Source organism: Pelodiscus sinensis, chromosome 4, assembly GCF_052426305.1.
Source record: "Pelodiscus sinensis isolate ZL-2025 chromosome 4, ASM5242630v1, whole genome shotgun sequence".
Lineage (NCBI taxonomy): Eukaryota > Metazoa > Chordata > Testudines > Trionychidae > Pelodiscus > Pelodiscus sinensis.
Window position 1 is genome coordinate 109975915 of NC_143055.1, and position 21619 is coordinate 109997533.

The window sequence follows — 21619 nt, forward strand, 5'->3', positions numbered from 1 at the left end:
TGTTAGCTTGTCCAGTTGGCAGGACCCCATCTAGTTTTAGCAACAGGAAGTGTCTTCTTTGAATGCTTAAAACTTTTGATAATCATTTACTAAATAGGTAGAATGAGCGTAAGGATGATAGAGAAATTCTTGGAATGTTTCAAAGGAGACTCTTTGAGATATTAGCAAATCCAGCTATACAGTTATTAAAATGAATAATTAAATGAATAATTTCCTTTAATGAAAAGTGTTTCACTTCACCCTTATTCTCTTTGTCCTCTGTGTACCTGGAAAATTCCCTTTCTTGCTGAGTCTATTCACTCTTTATTTTAGAAAACATGGAGAAACTTTGCTTCTATAAACTGGATCCTGACTGTTTTCTTGGTGGAAAAGGTAGAAGAACAGAAATAAGAACATACCGCTTTAGCTTATTACTAGGCAAGAGGAGATTCTGCTGCTAATCCTGAGACAGACACAGATACTCCAGTAATTATAGTTATGTGCTTTTGTTTGATCTGTATAATAATTTTAGCATTTTCAGGTAATTTCCCTTATGTGCACACGAGTGGGTTGGAAGAGACTGGTTTGCCAGGCTGTTTTTTTTAAATTCACTCCTTTGCTAGCAAATAAATAGGCTTCCTTTCCCACGTTTTTATGGCCTTTTCTCTTATATTTTCTCTTGAGTTATGTTAAATCCGTATATCTAAAATTTTTATGCTTTTATAGCTCCTAGCTAAATTAATGATAATTTGGCCTTTATTCACCCAGCAACACACTGTAGTACTGAAGATTTTGCAATGCTCCAACATACTGACATAGAGTTGAAAAAGCTCTCTCAGGATAGGGATTCCATTGTGCTGGTGTAACACTCATGCCTACTGGGTGTGGTGTACTGTCCCATGTAGTGGCACTTAGACCTCTTACAGAAAGACAGAGAATGAATTTGCTCTACAACCTTAGCTGAGAGTCAGCTGGCTTTTAGCTAAAGCTGTAGAAGCTCATGCACTAAGCTACGGAAGTCCCAGGTGTGGTATTGCCTTTTGGTGTTAGACTGGGAGCTATACAAATTCAGCTTCTGAAAAGAACTGCCAGTGTTGTAAATAACTGGAACCTCTGAGCCTACCACACCCTATTTCCCTCATTCATATTATCTTTGATCCTCCCAAAAAACTGATAATTCAAATTCCAGAAAAGGTGAGTTCAGGAATGATGGCATCCCCATACACATACTTCCTTCAATACATACATGAAAATAAGCATACTGGCCACAGTCCGTATTACGAGGACTAGAAGAGACCTTCTGAAGGGCCAACGTTTTCAAACAAGGGTGCCTGTACTTAAATTGGGCGCCTAGATCCGTTATTATATACCTGATTTTTAAAAAAAATCCTGAGCACTCAGACAAAATCTTGGTCCAGGTTGATAAGCCAAAAATGTGGCCTACATCTGGTATGTTGATGTTAGGTGCAGGTGTGATCATTGATGGAAGACTGTTGCTGACACATGCATGTCTGTTCTGTTCTTGTTTCCAAGCAACCATAAGAAATTGGAAGAAAATTGTGCTAGCAATGAGTAAGATTTCTTGAATACACTCTGAGAAAGGAGGCTGCCTGGCTAAACAACTGCAACTGGAAAATTGTTGGTTTAACATTGGACAACTGTTCTGTCAGTAACACCCAGTAAACGTGTATAAAGGAAACAAACAATTATAATTCATTATTGGAGCTTTGCATCTCTGTCCTTCCTGCAAAGCGCAGTCCAATTGGCTAGTGAAGCTGTGGTGTTAAACCTCCTCTCCCCCCATCCTTGTGGGTGTAGTTGTAATATTTTTGGCCTGACTTTGAAGGTACCCCCAAAAGGTGCTTTCTATGATAATAGCTTCCCAAGTGATAGCTACTCATTGCTTACTAAGACTAGCCATTCAGAGCCTCCCATGGTTGTAGGAAACCCCATGGACTTGGCAGTGCTGTGGCTGAGAGATATGCTGCCACATGCATAAAAAGTATATGCGAGTCAATTCCCCCCAAATCTATTCTTGCAACAAATTTCCAAATAGATTTTAGTGCAGTGAATTCTGTAGTTTGCTACCTGCCTGAATTATGTCTTGGATGGTGCCATACATCATAAAGTAAAACATGGCGATGCACTGGCTGAGCAGAGAGAGGTCAGCAGAGGTGAATCTACTGTGACTGGTGGATCTCCTGACTTCTGGGGGCGTATAGCTCAGACAAGAGGGAGAATGGTCTATGGAGGGCAGTTGGAGATTTGTGAGGAGGAGAGCAGTGATGAATGCAGCTGTTCCCATGGCAACTCTGGGAGGTGGAGTCAGGGTTCAGGAGCAGGCTGTGTATGGTTGGATCTACCTGGTTTAAAAAGAGCAGGGTTTGTGTGCATAGTATAAATAAGTAACTGATTTCCATGATGTCAGTTTCCCTGCAGGAAACTTTGTGGCCAATAGCACTTCACAAATATTGCACCAAATTAATATTTGGTGCAACACCAATGCCTTCAGTGCTCAACTAGAGATGATCCTACTCTTTCCTTCTTGCCAATGAGAGAGGAAAATATTGATGCTTGATTGTGTCAGTCTATTGTCTTTCTGAACAGAAATTTCAGTAACTAGGAGAAATGGCTATGGATGTGAGATAGTGCTGGACCAGATTTTCAGCTGGTGTAAATCTTTGTGGCTTCATGGAAATCAAGTGAGCTACAGCAATTTACACTCAGAATCTGAAATGCCCAAAATATCTGAAAATGTGGACTTTGTATCATGTTGGGAATACCTCCCAGGCTAGTATATTCTTGTTCATCTCTACTTTTCACAGATGCTCTCTGTCCATCTCTCAAGCTACCTAACCCATTCAGACTAACTGTCTAGAACCTTCCCTTTGCTCTTTTTGTCCTCCATGTTGTCTATGGATATTATCTTGGTCTCGACAAACTGAGGATGCTATTACATGTGTTTGGACCAAAGAACAGTTAGAGGAATAATGTTTGACAGCATAATTCAGGAAGTGAAGTAATACTGATGTTTAACTGTGGGCCCTGTTAATGTTGAGTAGATGTATAGAGAATGAGTGACTAATAAGTATTTGACAGGTCATATTCAGTTCTGGTAGATTAAATAACAAGACATACATTAACTCACTTAATAATTAGCTACCTTTTTATGCTACCACCTTAACCATTAAGCAAGTCTGACATTGTATTAATACAGCTGTTTAATATTTTTTTACATGGAAGATTAAGATAAATCAACTGCCAAGGATTACACTTTTTCTTTTCTTTTGAAGTAAACACATTTTAATAGGGTTAAAGGCTAGCTGGAACTAGTTAATGCTGCCTCCTAGTTTTAGATTCTATGTGAAAGTATTTCATTATTGACCTTACAAAAGCATGACTCATACCCTGTACCCCTGAAAAAGAATAAAACTGGATATGGACCTTAGAGGAACAGTAGATCTTGTTGAAAGTGTCAGAGTATGGTAACATTAAGAACACACAAGAACATATATGAGGGCAAGACTAAGAGGAAGAATGGCCTTGTGATTGAGGCACTGGGCTGGGGCTCAGGAGATCTGTGTTCAGGTCCTAACTATGCCACAGACTTCCTTGGTTAAGTTGCTTCCTCTGCCTCAGTTTCCCATCTGTTAATAATAGGGATGATAATCCTTCTTTTCTCGTATAATTTGTCTGTCATATAAATTCACTGGGGCTGGAATTCATTCTTACTGTCACATGATGACAGCTAATTATTAGGTGGGTTAAGTATATGTCATGTTGAATCAACCAGTATGGATAATGAACATTGTCTTGATATACAATCTCTTATCGCTGTGAAAAGTGCTTGTTTACATTCTTGGTATGGATAAAGTTTGTATCTATGATTGTTGCCAAACTTAGCCAAGTTGACTACTTTTATTACACTTCATTCTGATCGGGTATGTCAACACAGCAAAGTTATTTTGAAATAACAGCTGTTATTACACAGCCAATCGGCTATTTCAAAATTAAATCGAAATAGCAGAGTACGTCTTTCGAATTTGGTCAACCTCATTCTACGAGGAATAACGCCAAATTCGAAATAAGTGCTGTGATTGTGCTCCTCACAAATCCCCTCCAGCCTTCCCAGGTGCCCTGGTGGCCACGCTCTCTCCATCCTCCCCTGTCCGGAGACCTTAAAGAGGTTGACTCTGGATACAGTGCCTGTGCCAGCTCCAGGCCTGCCAGCCCAGAGCCAGCAGTGACTGCCCCTGACCCCGTGGCCCCAAAACATGAACCAGCAAGCCATTGGCAGCCAGCCCTACACCACTCCCCAGGAGCAGTTTGCCAGATCCTAGGAGTCTGCCAGGGCCCAGAGAAGGTGGGCGCTTTCCTGGTCCAGGGCGGAGATCATGGACCTTATTCAAGTTTGGGGAGGATGCCCCCAATGTCCATGAACTCTGCACTAGACAGAGGAACACGGCCATCTATGGCAGGATAGCTGTCAGCCTGACCACTAAAGGCCACATGCGAACCCAGGAGCAGGTTCGCATGAAAATCAAGTTGGTCTGGTGAGACCCCCAACCCTGAGCCCTGAGCTTCCCATCCCCCTTCTTCCCTTGCTTCCCCCTTCCAGCTCCCTCCTCCCAGTTTTTCCCCTCCCCTCTTCCACCCTCTCTCTTCCCCTCTCCTGCCTCCTTTCCCCAGTCTCACCAGAGTTTCATCCCCCCACCCCAGAGTTTTGTTAAATAAAGAGAGTTTGTGTTTATGAAAATACGTGTATTTTATTTGACATCAGGAAGGGAGATTAGGGAGGGGTAAGTGGAAGGATGTGAGGGAGGAATGAGGCACAAGCCCCCAGTGAGGCAGACCAGGGAGGCTCTTAATGCTCTTCAGGATAGAAGCTCTCCCACAGGGCCTTCTGGATCCTGACAGCCCCCCGATGAACCTCCCGGATGGCAGCCTGCAGAAAGTGAAGCCAGGCTCGCAGCAACCTGTCCATGAGAAGCACCAGAGTGCGCATGGGCAGCTCTTGCACCATGTTGCAGAGTGCTGTGGTGTTCTGAGTGAGGGCAACCAGAGCATGCAGAGACAAACCTGCTTTGATGTCCCTCATTGAGGTACGGAAGCAAGCAGGGAAACCTGAGAACTGGCTGTCCGGGGTGGGGGAGGGGTGTATTTTTAAGCACAGACCTCAGGCAGCAGCCACACAAAGTAACTCCTGACCTTAAATGCAATTCAGAGTCCACTCAGTGTGGATGCATTATTTTGAAATAGCAAAACACTATTTCGAAATGCATTTTGTGTGTGGATTCGTTATTTCAAAACAGCTTATTTTGAAATAAGATATTTCAAAATAACACTGTAGTGTAGAAATACCCATAGTGAAATACAAATGGGTATTTGGGTGAGGACCACTTGTGTCACAATCAGGCTTCAGATTTTCAGTTTTCATCAAACACAACTGATTTAAAAGCAATGACATTAGTATTTTTCCAATAAACACTTGAAATGGTTACTTGTATCTAAGGATTTGTCTAGACAGAGCAGTAATGTGGACTTCAGGGGTCTGATTGCTGAAGCGCGGTAATGTGTTGTGCTTTAATTGGTCTGTATAGACATTGCTGGTGTGCACTAAATGTTCCCTACTGTGGTTTAATGTAGTGCTGTTTGAAGCAGTACTGTGTTAAAGTGAACTAGGGAATATTACAACAAAATTACTCATTAGAGTAATGTATATTATTGACATTACTTTTTACATAATATACCAAGAGACGTCCCAGTTTCTGAACATCTACATGAAACTCAAAAATTGCTTAAAAAAACCCCACCCCTAAACAAAATAAAAAAACTCTGAAAAATGAAAGCTATACTTGTAATTTGTGTGGATACATCTTTCTATTTATATACATTTTCTATTTTCCATTATAGTTTCATTATAGTGCTAAAATTCATAGCCGATACTTTGACTATTGCAGTTCAATATTTAAAATGTTGAAGATGCCAAATAACAAGCATTGCCAATTTCTTGTCTAAAGGCAAAGCAGTACAGTACAGGAAAGAAAGCTAATACATTGCCAGTCTTTCCAGGAAATAGTTTCTTCAAGCCTGTTCAGTTTACCTTATACAGAAAACATGTGCCCCAAACTACTTCTGTTTATAGCAGACCTGTTTTCAAGTTACTAAGGAGTTAACTATGTCTTCTGTACCTACCCAGGTATCGGGTGGTCAGCCAATAACAATGCAGGTAGAAAATTCAAACTGAAAAAGAGAAGTTTTTCTCTCTGTTTTTTTGTTTGAGATTTAGAGCAGTTTCTTCCAAGACTGGGAGAGATGGGAGACTCTTCTCTCTCCAAGAACGGACTTCATACAATGTGTAAGTAGAGAAAAGTTTAGAAAGTTTGCCAGGATTTGTTGTTTTTCCTGGTTTGGGAATTTGGAATTAACGTCTGTGCTGTCAAGTGTGTTTTTTTCTCTTTTGTAACTAAAGCTGCTAGCCCAGGGAGTCCCCCTGAGTACCTAGATCAATTGGTGGATCTTTCCACTTTACTATGCTTGCAACTGTAGTTTTGTTTTAATAATAAAAGTTTGTTTCTTTTTTCTAATTCACCAGAATTGGTTGGTTGTTGTGTCCTTTGACTCAGTCCCTAGTTATAAGGGCAGAGTCCACTGTTGTCTGTGAATCCCCTCTGTTTTTCCCAACTCAGAGTAAAATGAAGGTTGGGGCAGGGAAGAGTTTTACCTTTGGGAAGAGGTTTCCAAAGTGACTTCTTCCCTGGTTTTCTTGGAGTTACTTGAGTGGTGGTAGTGAATTTCCCCAAATCAGGTATTAGGATTTTTGGGGGACATTTTTTATACCAGAGCTTGTAGAGGCAAAGTTTTGGAGTGCTCTTGTGGGACCCCACTTCTGCATTCATTGTGCTGGAGTGGGGAACAGCCTTGATGATAGGTGTGGGAGCTAGTAGTGCAGGGGTGCTACAACACCCCAAGGTTTTGCATGGGGTCTTGGTCACTGGCCCTGTGGCCCAAGGTTCCAGTGCTGCTGGCCCTTGCACCTGGGACTCCACTCATGGACCTGCACCTGGGGTCCTGGCTGCCATCAGCCCCACACCTATGGCTCTACTTCTGGCCCATGCTTGGGGTCCTGGCTGCAGGACCTGTGCTAGGGGCTCTGCTCCCCCCACACCTTCCGCCGTGGGCTCAGCCTTAGCCTCCTCATGCCTTTGTGTCCTCCCCACTCCCAGAGTCACCGCTGGGTTCTGGCCCCAGCTCTAAGGAGAGGGGGCATGGACAAGGGTAAAGGTAAGGGAGGGGGTGAGATAAAAAGTTTGGGGATCACTTGCTTTCAGCACCCCCACCATAAAAATTGTTCCAGTGTCACCACTGGAGAGACATAAAGTGTTGCTCCATGTCTATCTTAAGGTCCATCCAAGCTCAATTAATTTTAGAATGTAAATACCTTCCTGGTAATGAGATGAAGCCAGACCCCAGAGGCCCTAATTTACACAAGATGAAGATCTGGTCCATTATTCATAATATGCCACTTTAATATTTGTTTTTATTATTTAGTATTATGCTGCCATTAAAGTTTGAAAAGTTGTATTTCAGAGGAATTTGAGGTGCCTTCATGAAAGGTAATTTAAAATATTAGTGCATTCCCCTGTAGATATGTTAGCAATGCCAATCTCCAAAAGTCTAAAATCATTTTGGGCCCTGAAAATAATGAGATTTTTTAAAATATTTTTTTTAGCTCTTATCTTTTTCTCTGTACCCACAAAGGCTAAAAACTTAGCTTCTTAATAATATCATCACCTGACTCTGAGCAATAAGGCTTTATGAAAAAGAAGAAATGTCACAGCACTAGTACTGGGATTTTTGATAATGTCTATGTTGCATTGGAACAAATTGTCTAACTGATGGGTGGGGGGAGAGGGGAGAAAGAGGGTAAACTTATATTGAAATCAAATTAATAAGGTTCAGAGAGGAAGATGAACTCTTGATGACAGGTGCTAATTGTTATTAATTAAACAGTTTACAACTGATAGAATTATTATTGACCCAGAACATTAAAACAGTTAATGACTTATAGAGTAGGGAAGATTACAATAAGAGAAATTAAATAAGTTAATAAATCAAAATTAATGAATGTCTGAAACAATTACAGTTATTAATGGAATTGCAGTTACTTCAGATACGTAAGATGCAGTTCATAGGAACTAATAATGTTGTTATGCAAAAGAAATTCATGTGGTAAAAGGAGGAGCTATAGGTCACATTCTTCTAAGTGGATGCCTAAACTTAGATATATAATTTGAGTGGCCTGATATCAAAGGTGGTAAGCTCTTGCAGCAGCCATTGCAAGTCAGAATGTGGGTTGTTTTTTTTCCAGTTGCTTTTTATGGTAGCTCATATAAAATGCTTCTGAAGCCAGTGAGAATTATGCTCTCAGAATATATCGGAATCAGGTTCTCCTTGATGTGGCTTTGGCCTAGAGATTTATAAAAATACACACTAGTTAGTTAATAAGGCCCAAATCCTGCTCCTTGCTCCAAACCACTTGCTGCTCATGGTCCCCAAATAGTTAAGATTTGTCCCTGTTTGACACCCAGACACTGCTTCTATATAATGCAACTGCACCAACGTAGCTGACCTATCACAATTTGCAGCTCTAACTTCTTTGTGATATGTTCCAAGTTCATAGCTTCTTTGATCAGACAACTTACTGAGCTGCAGTCCATAATGGAAACAGAATTTTGAGAAGGAATAATCTCTACAATAGGGCTTGGTAGACTGTTCATGAAATCCTTTCCTACCCATCACAGAATTTCTTACCAAGGGAACTGCTAATATGATATAAAGCCTTGGAATGGGATTTCTCATCTATGGGAAATTGAAAAGCAATCAAGATCAAACTGAAAAACTAATTCATATTTTTGGGCTCTACATTTAACCAGGCACTCATTGCAATTGCGCACACAAATCAAGTATTTGAATGTGCAGTTGACACCTGCAGGTATCCTGCTTGCAAGTGCAATCACACTTGCTTTGCAAAGAAGCATGTTCACCAGATGGGTATGTATCTTGATCCTTTGTTTTTAAATAAAGAAATTTAACTCTGAAATCCTGCCTTCATTGAATTCAATAGCAAAAGACTTCATCCTAGGTCACTAATGATGGAATCTAATATATTGTTCTGGACTTTCTAACAAGGGAATTTTCAGTCTGTATAAACCCCTATAAAGAGGTTTAGATCCAGCACTAAAGATATGGAATTTGATTTTTGGTTACGTTGAGTGGCCATTGATTTTTTAAATTGGTGTTGTGAGTGCTGGTCACCTGAAAATCAGTCCATTGTAGCCTTTAAGTTCAAACATAAATTGACTTAAGAAATGCTGGGTTGGTTCGGGTATGAAAAGACAAATTCTGAAGTCAGTATGGGAAGCCAAGGAAATGTGTTATGCCATATTGTTAACATATGTAAAAATGCAATAGTGTATTAAACCACAATAGCCAAGGCTGCTAGAAGGACTGCAGCCATTTCATATCTAGAAGAGCTGTGTCCTGTTTTGAGGCAGATTTAATTAACAAGAACCAATACTGGAGGGCAGTGATAGATAACCAAAGAAATAAGTCCCAGAATCATTGTAATGAAAGACATCTGGGTGATATCAGTAAGCATAAAAGGCTGTTTCAGATACTATTTATAAACATTCCTGAAATGTTCTCTCTATATTAGTTAGTGCAAACCTTTGCACTGCATGCCACTGTACATTTTTTAAAAAGTTGACAGGAATGCAAGATGAGTATTTTCTCTGTCCCATGCTGGTTGTATGTTAGAAAGCTAGGGCTGCTTAGGACTTTATAAGGACAAATTAGTGGCCAGACACTAGAGCAGATGGAAATATTTAACTAATTCTCTTCTGGTGAACTGACTATTCAGAGTGTAGCCCCAGGACTGACTCTTCTTGTTACCAGCTGTCAACTAGCCTTCAAGCCAGTGATCACTGTCCACTTCTCCTTCTTCCTTTTCTAATGATGGGCACTGTATTTGCCTTTTCCCATTTGTCTGGGACCTCTCTCAGTCACTGTGAGTTTTCAAAGATGATGGCCACTGGCTCTGCTATCATATTAGCCAACTCTGTCAGCACCCTTGGGTACATTGCATCCAGCCCCATGGACTTGTGCATGACCAGCTTTTCTAAATAGTCTTTGACCTGTTCTTTCACTACTGATGGCTACTCACCTTCTCCTCATTATGCTACCCAGTACAGCAGTCTGTAAGCTGGCTTACAGCACTGAGTTCTTCAGCTTTTTTACATCTGTCAAGTTGCTTTCGCCATTCAGTAAGGGTCCATGTTTTCCCTGGCCACCTTCTTGTTGCTAAAATACTTGTAGAAACCCTTCATGTTATCCTTCACATGCCTTACTAGCTGCTTATGGTCACTGCTGCTCAGGTTGCTACTTACTTCTCCTTCCTCTCTGCAGGGTTATGCCCTTCTCCTCTTTCCTTTCTTTACTACCTTACCCCTTTGCACATGCGTAAGGCTGGCTTTAAAAATCACCTTTGAATATTGTCTGCTTAATAAATGCCTAAGGTAGGAAAATATGATTCTTTAGACAGTGTACGGGATGAAATTGCAAGGACTGACATATGAATGAAAAGCACAAACGCAGCTGAAATTTAGGCTGCAAAACAATGGGAACAGAAGATGTTCTTTCCGGTGCTAGTCAGAACAGAAATATTGCTAGGATTTCTTTGTCCTATAGGTTGGCTGAAGTGGGAAATTATAAATGAGTGCAAAAGGCAGGAACATTTTTCGTTTTACATTAGATTCACTGACTCTCAAACCAAGTTTAATTTGGGTTTGGTATGAAGCATGGTGACATTTAAAATAATTTCCTATTTTATCCAAACTGTTTGCCTATTCCTAATGTTTATGGTCGTGTATGGAAATTTGCAGATGATCCCTCATTTCAGGGGTTATTTGATTTTCCTTTCTGCATCATTAGGTGCTTGTTTGCCTTTTCACCTGGAATCAACTGATTCCTATTTCTCAAGGATGGGCTGAATGCTAAATGCTGCAGAGAGAGGAGCAGGGGAATTAACATCTTTAATGGCTGAAAGGGTTTTTATAGCTGTAAATGTAATTGCTGGATAATTGTGATTTTTATCATTTGTAACTTGTGGTGACTTATGTTGCCATTGTCAATAGTTAAGTTTAACAACATATTGCCTTGTTTAATGATCTTTGAGTGAAGAACCTCATTCTCATTAATGTAAACATTGGACTATCAAATAAAAAGAAGCTCAGTTCATTTTAAGATGACCTCCTTGTCACTTTATGAGTTCTGAGATGGATGGTAGATGCCACTAAAAAAAACCCACTACCCACTAGAGAACTTGTGTTTGGAAAGGAAAGAGCAAAGGGGCATTGGTATTCATCAAGGCATGTTGTATTTATGGTACAGTGTCACCAATGTCTCCATTAGTGAGAGTAGTGTAGTCAATTAATTAATTGTTCTAAAATTAACCTTGCTGCTATTGTGCAAATGTGCAATCAATCTGATAAGGCTTTATACTACACTCAGTACTGGGGTATCCGTGCACTATACAACATTCTAAACAGCCAAACAAGTAGTCTACACTTAATTTTCTCTGAGATATCTTTTGCCAGGATCAGATAGAATTTGGATTGCCAGTATGGTGCAGGGAAAAAAGATTTTTTTTCAAAAAAGTTAAATTCAGTGTAATAGAGGCCTGATCCAAACATCACTGAAATCATAGAGATTTTAAATCCTTAAATATAGTGGCGTATTACATCATTCTTTGCTCATGTCTCTAACCTGCACTTTTTCATTTGCCTCGTCATATATTAGGCCAGCATATTTTCAGTGCTTTCATTTGAGTGCTCTGAATCAGAACCTTTAATGTGTTTTCAAAAGTGCTGGACACTCATGGGTTCCACTGGAGTTCTGAATGTTCAGCACTTCTGAAATCAGGCCCATCAATTCAGATCACAAGTTGGGAACCCCAAAATTGCAACACTTAAAAATAGAAGCTTTTAAACAAATGTTTGCCTCATTGTTCAAATATTTTTAACATATAGACACCATTTATCTAAATGTGGTTGAATCCTGTAGTGGAGCACCCACAAGAGTCTAGATGTTGCAGCAGGGGCTATTTAATAGAATCATAGAATACTAGTGCTGGAAAAAACCTCGAGAGATCACTAAGTCCAGTCCCCCGCACTCGTGGGCAGGACCAAGCACCATCTAGATGATCCCTGATAAGTGTTTGTCTAACCTGCTCTTAAACATCTCTAATGATGGAGTTTCCACACCCCAGGCAATTTATTCCAGTGCTTAACCACACTGACAGGACGTTTTTCCTAATGTCCAACCTAAACTGCCCTTGCTTCTTGTACTATCCTCAGAGGTTAAGGAGAATATTTTTTCTCCTTTCTCCTTGTAATAGTCTTTTTAGTACTTAAAAGCTGTTATCATGTCCCCTCTGTCTTCTCTTTTGCAGAATAAACACATCCAATTCTTTCAATCTTCCTTCATTGGTCATATTTTCCATACCTTAATCATTTTTGTTGCATTTCTCTGGACCTTCTCCAATTTGGTCCACATCTTTCCTGAAATGTGGCACCCAGCACTGAATACAGTACTCCTGTTGAGGCCTAATCAGCACGGAGTAGAGCAGAATTATTTATTTTTTCTAGCGTACAGCACTCCTGTTAATACATTCCAGAATGATGTTTGCTTTTCTTGCAACAGAGTCAAACTGTTGACTCATATTTAGCTTGGGGTTTACTATGACACCTAGATCTCTCTCTTCAGTTCTCCTTCCCTAGAGTACTGCAGAAAAGGAAATTTTGGTTAATTTTGGTTAACTTTCAGAGTTAATTTTCCTGACGCTGGGTGTGTTGAAAATATTGACATATTGCATATGTCATATATCTGGACATCACAATGCATCACAATGAAATGCATACAGTTGCTTTCCTCTGAGTGAATACACAATTAAGTAAAAACAAAACAGGTGCTAAGCCTATTTGAAATGTGCGCTAAGTGTTCCTTTCAAATACATGTCAAATATATATGTATCTTCTCTTTTAAAATATGGGAGATTTTAAAAAAGAAGATACATACATATTTGACATGTATTTGAAAGGAACACTTAGCGCACATTTCAAATAGGCTTAGCACCTGTTTTGTTTTTACTGAATTGTGTATTCACTCAGAGGAAAGCAACTGTATGCATTTCATTGTGATGCATTGTGATGTCCAGATATAGGTCCATAAAGCCATTTAACTGTGAAACTCACCCACACAGACCCCTTGAAAGCAAGGAAATGACAAGTGAAGGGAAACCTCTTTGCCATATCTTAAATGTTCAGATAACATTCGGAAACATCACTGACTCTGCTTTTCCTCAGGGAAAATTCCCTTTGCCTTCCAGCAGAAACAGACTCAAACCCATCTAGCTCGGACTCTAATGGAAACCTTTCACTCTCCCAGGGATTTTGCATTATATGTATCAGTTCTGCATTTTCTTTGTACAGGTTTGACCTCTATGGCCCAGACTTCTGTGGTCCAGCATCTCTGTGGGTGCTCCTGAGTTGGCGCATGCACAGGGAAAAGCCAGGGTCCCTGTGCTCAGCAACTCCTCCACTGCCCTCCCCTAACCCCTGAGCTTCCGATGCACACACCACATGCTCAGGGAGGGAGACAGTGGGAGAAGCGGGAATGGGGGATGCTCCGGGGCAGATGTAGAGTGGCTGATGGCTCAGTGTGCTCCTCTGGGCTGTGCTCCTGAGGCTCCACAGCCACTTTGCCTCATCCCCCAAGTGTCCCACCCCACTTGGCTAAAGTGGAGCCCTGTAGCCAGTGGCAGCAGAGGGGCTGGCATTGATTGAGTGAGGTCTAGGAGCACAGCCTGCCTCCGTGGCCACCCTGCCAGTTCCTCTGAGTTGCCCTCCAGTCCTCACTTGGTCAGTGCTGGCCACTCTGCTGACACAGAGCCCAGCAGCCAATGGCAGCTGAGGGGCCAGCATCGACCTCCCTTGGTATGGCAAGTTTTCTGGTTTGGGATTGGTCAGATCCTGAGGGTGCTGGACCAGGGGGATACAACTTGGATATAACAATGTAAGATATAGCAGGGAGCACAAAGAGTAGGATGAGTGGGTTGTTGCTGAAGTACTAGCCCTGCTCTTCAGTCAGTTTCCCTTGCTTGCAAACCACCTCCGGTTTTCTGGCAGTGAAACCTGGTTTGACAAGCCAACAGAGGTTCAGCCGATGAGTGCTGCCAATAGGTTCATACATGCTGAGGACAGAACAGACCATTGTGATCCTCTTGTCTGACTAATATAAGATAGGGTATAGGGTTTGTCTAAATTAATTCCTGGTGCAAGACCAATAACTGTAGTTGGACTAGAGCTGATCTTTTAGAGGAATCTTAATTTAAACTTTTCCAGTGATGGAGACTCCACCACAACTGTGGTTATTTTGTCTCAGTAGTTAATCATCCAGAAAGTTTCCTGGACCCAGGGGGGCATAAATAGGAGAAGGAGTGTTATTAAAAGGAATGCTGCAAGAAGGAGCCTGGATGGATGGATTGGGTCAGGAATGGCACCCACTCTCCTGCTGCTGTTGGGGGATATGGAGGGGTGAAGATGTTTTGGAGAGTGGAGGAGAGAAAACTTGTATTTTGTGCCTGCACTTCATTATTACTGCAGTAGATGCAGTCTCTCCTTCTTGAAATTAGGGGTTTATAATGGTAATGCCTTTTCAATGATATAGTGTTAGTCATAGTGGGTTGCATTGCTAACAGAATGTTACATAACTGAGAGCGTAACTGGATCTATTAGTGTAACACCATTAATAAATGCTTTTTTTTCCTCAATGGGGTGTGTGTATCAGTGGCTGCTGATTTTAATTCCCTCGCAAGGTAGCAAATATGTGTCAGCTATAGCTCAGACATACAGACATAATGTTTGCCATTTGTAGAGCCTTATAAAATATAATAGGATCAAAGGCTGACTAGCTTAATAGCTACCTTTACCCTTACTGTTAGCATTTTACTAAGACAGTACTTAAAGTGTAAACCTGAAAAAACAGGTTAAAAGTGAAGTCATGTGGAGAATAATGCTGCACTTTTTTTTTCAAAAGCCAGAAGAGAAAAGCCTGAAAACATCTGCAGCGTGCTGCAAGTTAATTGTCAGACATGTACAAACCTGACGGCTCTTCTGCTTCTGTGAACTACTGGTATGTCTTCAGTTCTTCTGTGGTAGTTCGTTATAGTGCAGTAAGAAAAGGGTTCTCATCTGTACCTATTTTTATTTCTAATGCTAATCAGTTTTACTAAATCCATTCAGATTCACTTGGTTAGAGCCTCAGCTGGTATAAATTCTTTGGGATCTGGCTCAGCATTTTTAATTGTGAAGTGCCTTTCCAGTCAGGACAGCACAATTAAAAGAAGAGATTACACACTCATGGGCAGCCTTAAATATAAATGTTTATACCTGCATGTTTTGGACAGTGGATTTCAAACAAATTATAAACACTTATATTAGATTCATAAAAAGCATTCATGTTTCAAACATCATTTTGATTAGCCGCTATCATGCCCCAAACATGTCGATACAATAACTGTTAGGACCTGATTCCGAGCTCATTTCTATCAGTTTCACACTGGTAGGACTCAACTGAGTTCAGTGGATTTAATCCAGAATAATCCCAGTGTGAGTGAAAGGGGACTCTGCCCTAATCTGCTCCGATGGGTGGATAGCCTAGAAAGTCACATGAGTCTGCATTAGGCACCCACATTTTCTCTATAATACACGAGGAGAGAGTGATGCCTCAGAAGTGTGGGGGAGGGAGGTGTAGGGAAGGAGGGACACTGAGCAACTGCACAAACAAAGGCCCTCTTGCATCACTTCCAGCACTTTCTAGTTTTGGCATGGTTGAGTAGTGTGGAAATTACATCTGGTGATATTCTTGGATGCCTTTAGGAGCCAGCACTGATGACATAATTTCCTTAGTAGTCGTTTGTCAGTCAGTTCAGGGCTGGCTAGTCACTTGAGGCCTGACTCTACTCACAGTAGAGACTATAGCAATACTTCTAGTGGTGCACGTGCCAGTCGTACTGATCCAAATCTCCATTCTGCACCTACTAGCTGATTTGGGGGTCTGTGCAGAAGAGTAGAAGGAAAGGAGCATCTGTGGTCACTATGTGGAGGCTACTGCAGCCCTAATGGCTGGAATAGGGTTTCACAGAAAAGAGCATGGACAAGTGATAGATCCTCTGGCTCTTGACCAGAGCAGAGAGCCCCCTGCTGCAGTGCAGTGCACAATGCCATGTGCTGCTCTCTAGCATCCCAAATCCAAGACCTCCGTAGCAGCATCGATTCTGCTGCCAGATAGAAAGCAAAGTTTCCCATAATGATCTTCAGCTTAGTTACTGCTCCTTATTTTTATTGGGTGAATTGAGCACCACTGAGACTACCTCTTCTGCGTTACAGTTTGTGTGCTCCTGTTATCCTTCACTCCCTGCTTGTCACAGGCTGAAACTGCTGGAGGAAAGGGGAAGCTCAAACAGCGAAAGTGTAATTATGTTTTGGGCATGGGCAATAAACAGCTTAGGTAAGCATCTTGCTAGGAATAAGCTCATTATAAATGTTTTTGTCGTGGCTTGTTCATAGATAGTGAATTTACATAACTCAATACATTAGATAAATGCTGATAGTGAGGTCAGGGCACACGGTGTGAGAACTACATGGGAGAGCACACAAATGTGAAACTCTGCTGCTTGCCTGGGGAGCCTCAGGCACAGGCAGCTCAGGGGAGAAGTCACCATTGCACAGATGGTCCTGTTCTCTGTCCTGTACTTTGGTGCATTAACGGGAACACAGTCTACTCCTGTACTTTGGTGCATTAACGGGAAAAGTATTCATGGAGTGGCTCCAAAACAGTCCTGTTGCCTTAGGAACGGGGAGGATGCCTCCTGCCTTGCTTCCCTGTGCATCTGTCCCATGCTTTAGCTGGCTGCTCCAGGTGGACAATGAACAGAGCGTTTTAGCTGAAAGGTGTCATTCTGGAAATAATGCCTGAATAAATTCATTTTATACAGATATCTATGGCAGTTTGGAGAATGACAGCCACCATCGAAAACTAAGGGCTCCTGTGACTATTTCTCCAGTCTATGGGCTGACAGAGTTTCTTTGACTCTCTGAGCTCCTTATATGGGGTTTCCCAGGCTGTGGATCCATGTAAATATAGGCCCAACTGTCCAATGTTCTTCTCTATGCCACTTTATTTGGAATGGAGGCTTGGAACCGAAATCCCAAGCCCACATGGTGTTAGTGTGTCCCACATGGCTGCACCATTGTCTGGACATCAGTGGCACAGAGGGTCTTCTACATACCAGAAAGGGGTGATTTCCACCTGACCACATATTCTTCCCTCAGTTTTGACAAACAGCTTCCAACTATATCGAAGTGAATCATGCAGGGGGCACTGCAGGTGAGAATGAAGGGTTAATGTGCCTAGTCATTTATTTCAGAAGGGCTCTCTTGGATAAATAAGGATTCCTGCAATGTAGTATGATTAGTTGAATATTTAGAGCTAGATTCACCTAAGCACCTAACTTCCAGTTTAAGTACCCCAGACCAACTTTTAGGTGCCACAGGCATTCACAAAACCACCACTCAGCTATTGCCTAACCCTGTAGGCACCTGAAGTTCTAGGTATCTGTTTCCACTGGCAAAGTTCCATGGTACTTACATTTCTACCAGGTGATATGTCAATGTACACCCGCGGAGAATCTGCCCCCAGCCTCCAGGAACTTACAGTCCTAACACATCATTCTCTATACAAAGGGAATTTAAGATTGCAAAGTGCTAGGCTTTACATGCCCTAATGCAAACTCAGGGTGTTTTTTTTTATTAATGTTGAGTTGAATTATGATAATCAAAGACAACACAAACCTTTTTCTTATCTTCTCAATGCATAGCTATTGAATAAACAGCAGGATTTTAAAAAAGTCAAGAGATTTTGCATAACTCCCTTTTTGGGCCCCAAACCTGAGACATTTTGAAGGGGGATCTGATTTTCAGAAAATGCTGAACACACGTCCTCTGAAAATCCAAACTTTCTATTGTTTATTGTTTAACTTTTGGAAATTGCCCTCTTTCTGTCCCCCATTCAGCAAGGCACTTAAGCATACTCTTAATTACTAACTAAGTACATGAATAATCCCATTGAAGTCAATGAGAATACTCTTACTGAAATTAGTGTGACTATTCAGATGTTGAAAATTAAGCACGTGCCTAAAGCTATGCACGTTTCATCACCTTGCTGAGCTGGGGTCACAGTGGATTATATTATGCACACAATAAATCCTGACTTGATTTATACAAGCCCTGGATGTCACTGCTATTGTGGATGGGTAATTGAGAACAGAATTTGGTCTCTACTTTAAGTACTTTTGGATTTTTACAGAACATGATGTGCTCTATGAACGTCAATGATTATTATAATTTCCAATGTGGGTAATATAAATCTATCATTTAATTTATTCCCTCGTTAATTAGACAATGATGGTAACTTCACTATCTGATAGAGAAGAGGACTCAAGTGGGATCAGCCTTTAAAATGAAAAATTTGAGTGATATTCTTTTCCATGAAGATGGAAGAGGAGTGTTTTAAAGATGATAAACTCTGGTGAGGTAAGTAGTATTTTCTTATCATAACATACAGGTTTGGATTGCTGAGGTTTGAATAGGCCCAGTGGAGATGTGTCTTCATTTTAATACTACAAGCCTGTCTAACTCATGTTATTATATTGAATGCAGATTTAAGAAGGCAGAATTAAATAATTGTCTTGACCACTGCAGTAATCTAAGGCTATGTCTACACAGCAGCGTTATTCTGGAATAAGGTATTCCAGAAGAGATAATCCAGAATATTTTATTTCAAAATAGCGTGTCTACCTACAAAATGCGTTTTGAAATAGTGCTTAGCTATTTTGAAATAGCACGTCCACACTGATTGGATGCTGAATCGCATTTAAGGCCACCCGGAATCAGTTCCGGCAGGGCATCAGGTCAGTAGTTACCTCATGTGGCTGCTGCTAAAGGTTATCTGAGGCTCGTTCTTAAAGGGACCCCCCCCCCCCGGACAGCCGTTTCTCAGGTTTCCCTGCTTGTTTGCCTATCTCTCTGAGGGACAGCAAAGCATTTTCTCTTCTTGCTGTGGTTGCACTGACTCAGGACACCTCAGCACACTCCACTATGGAGCAGGAGCTGCCTCCACACAGTCTTCAGCTCTTGGAGTTTTTGCTGCATGTCATGCATCACTTTCTGCAGACTGCCTCCCAAGCTCCGCAGGAAGCCAACCCCCAGGGCTTCTTGGAGACCCTCCTTGTGTATGTGGCGGAGTGGCTACAGGACCTGGACATCACCCACCATGGTCTGGGTGCCTTGCCCCAACCCATTTGGCATCTGGACACCAGTGCAGACTGGTGGGACCGCATTGTTCTGGAGCGCTGGGGAGACCAGCAATGGCTCCAGAATTTCAGAATGAAGAAGGGCACCTTCTTCAAGCTGTGTGAGTGGCTCGCCCCTGCCCTGAGGTGACAAGACACGCACATGAGGCCCATCATTCCCCTCCAGAAGCATGTCGCCATCGCCCTTTGGAAACTCTCTACACTGAACAGCTACCGATCCGTGGGGAATCAGTTTGGCATGGGGAGATCCACCGTCGGGGCCCTGCTTATGTAGGTATGGCATTCTTGTCCCAGGTGGGGGGTGGAAGAAGGGAATGGGCTTCCCTTGGAAATGATAGGGTACTGTGGGGGTGGAGGTGGTGCAAGTCCCCTCCCCAGGAGGGTTTGTACTGTCCTGCCCACACAAAGCCCTGCCTGCAGGGGCCGTGATTGCAGGGTTGTGAGTGGGGGGAAGGGAAAGTAGAAGGGGGGAGAGGGGAACTCTGAGGTGCCCTAGCACCCGTGTGATTCTTGGTTTGTTTGTCTCCTTCTGCAGGTGGTCAGGGAGGTCAACAGCATCCTGCTGTGCAGAGTCATCCACCTTGCAGAAGTGGATGCATCTGCCAACTACAGGGGGGCTATCGACAAGACACACATCCTTATCTGTACCCCAGACCACCGGACATCAATGTACATTAACCACAAGGGATACTTTTCAGTGGTCCTGTGGGCTGTGACTGACCACGGGGGCCAGTTTATGGACATAAATGTTGGGTGGTCAGGGAAAGCACACGATGCACGTGTGTTCAGGAACTCTAGTGTCTGCCAGAAGCTGCAAGCCGGAACTTTCTTCCCCAACTGCCACATCAGGGCTTGGGATGTAGACATGACTGTATTCCTGGTGGGGGATGTGGCCTATCCTCTACAGCTGTGGCTCATGAAGCCCTACACTGGCCACCACAACCCTTCACAACAGGCATTTAATGCCAGGCTGAGCAGGGTCCGCATGGTGGTTGAGGGGTACCTTTGGCTGCCTGAAGGCACATTTTAGATGCTTCCTCACCCACCTGGACCTTGGGGAGCACAACATTCCATCGAGATCTCTTCCTCCTCCTTGTTGTCGTCCTCTGGACGCCGAGCATGGGCGATGACTGGCGTCTCCACCCCGGAGTCTATAACTATGGGGCAGGGTTGGGAAACAGACTACCCCGCCTCAGGATGCGGTCCAGATCCTTATAATATGGGCAGGTATTGGGCTCTGCCCTGGATTAGGAGCTGCCCTCCTTGGCCCTGACATAAGCCTGGTGGAGCTCCTTTACCTTCATCCCCACCTGTTCTTGGGTGTGGATGTGGCCTTTGCTCCCCAGGCTGTCTGCCATGCAGCCATAGACATCTGCATTCCTCCATCTGGTGTGGAAATCCTGGAGGTTTGTCTTATCCCCCCCAAACCTCAATAAGGTCCAGGACCTCCGCACCAGACCAGGAAGGCGCATGTCGCTTGTGGCCTCTCACAGGCTCCTGGGAGCTGGCTGAATGATCCCTGGGAGCAGTGGAGGGCTGGCTGGCACTGTCTGGCTGGCTCATCTTGGGCCAAAATGGAGTCAGGTGCAGCTGCAGAGTGGCTCAGGGCTGTCAGGCCTGCTGCGAGCCACAAACCCTGCCTGTAGAGGCTGTAGCTTTAAGGGCTCCAAGGGAGGGCAGGGGAATAGGGCTTTCCTGTTTGTGGGAAGAGCTGGAGGCCCCTATTTCGAAATAGCCCCTATTATCTGTCTACACAGCACCTATTCCGAAATAGCTGTTTTGGAATAGGTGCTATTCCTCGTAGAATGAGGTCTATAGAACTTGAAATACGAGGAGTACAGATAGTTCGGAATGGCTACGTAGTTCGAACTATCTAGCCCGTGCCGCGTGTAGCCGCGCGGCACGGGGTTCGCACTAGCCGGCTTTTAAAAATGGCGGCGCCGGCTTTATGCTAATGAAGCCCGGGAAATTCAAATCCCGGGCTTCATTAGCAAGTTCGGTAATCATACATTACCCCGCTAGTTCGAACTAGCGGGGTAGTGTAGACATACCCTTAGAGAGCATCAAGCTTGCAAGAGTTGCTGGTTAAGAGTAGGAGTGATGAATTTGAGACTGCCTCCTGATAGCTAGCTGATGAGGGAAAGTGAA

The 21619-nt window shown here is 42.7% G+C and overlaps 1 long non-coding RNA gene across 1 annotated transcript; it reads left to right on the top strand.

Moving 5' to 3' along the window:
• Window positions 1–6200: 6200 nt before the first annotated feature.
• LOC149524562 (uncharacterized) lies at window positions 6201–18694 on the top strand. The gene is made up of 3 exons (XR_016349355.1): window positions 6201–6337; window positions 15136–15231; window positions 18558–18694. It is a non-coding gene; the product is annotated as an uncharacterized LOC149524562 (long non-coding RNA).
• Window positions 18695–21619: the final 2925 nt, after the last annotated feature.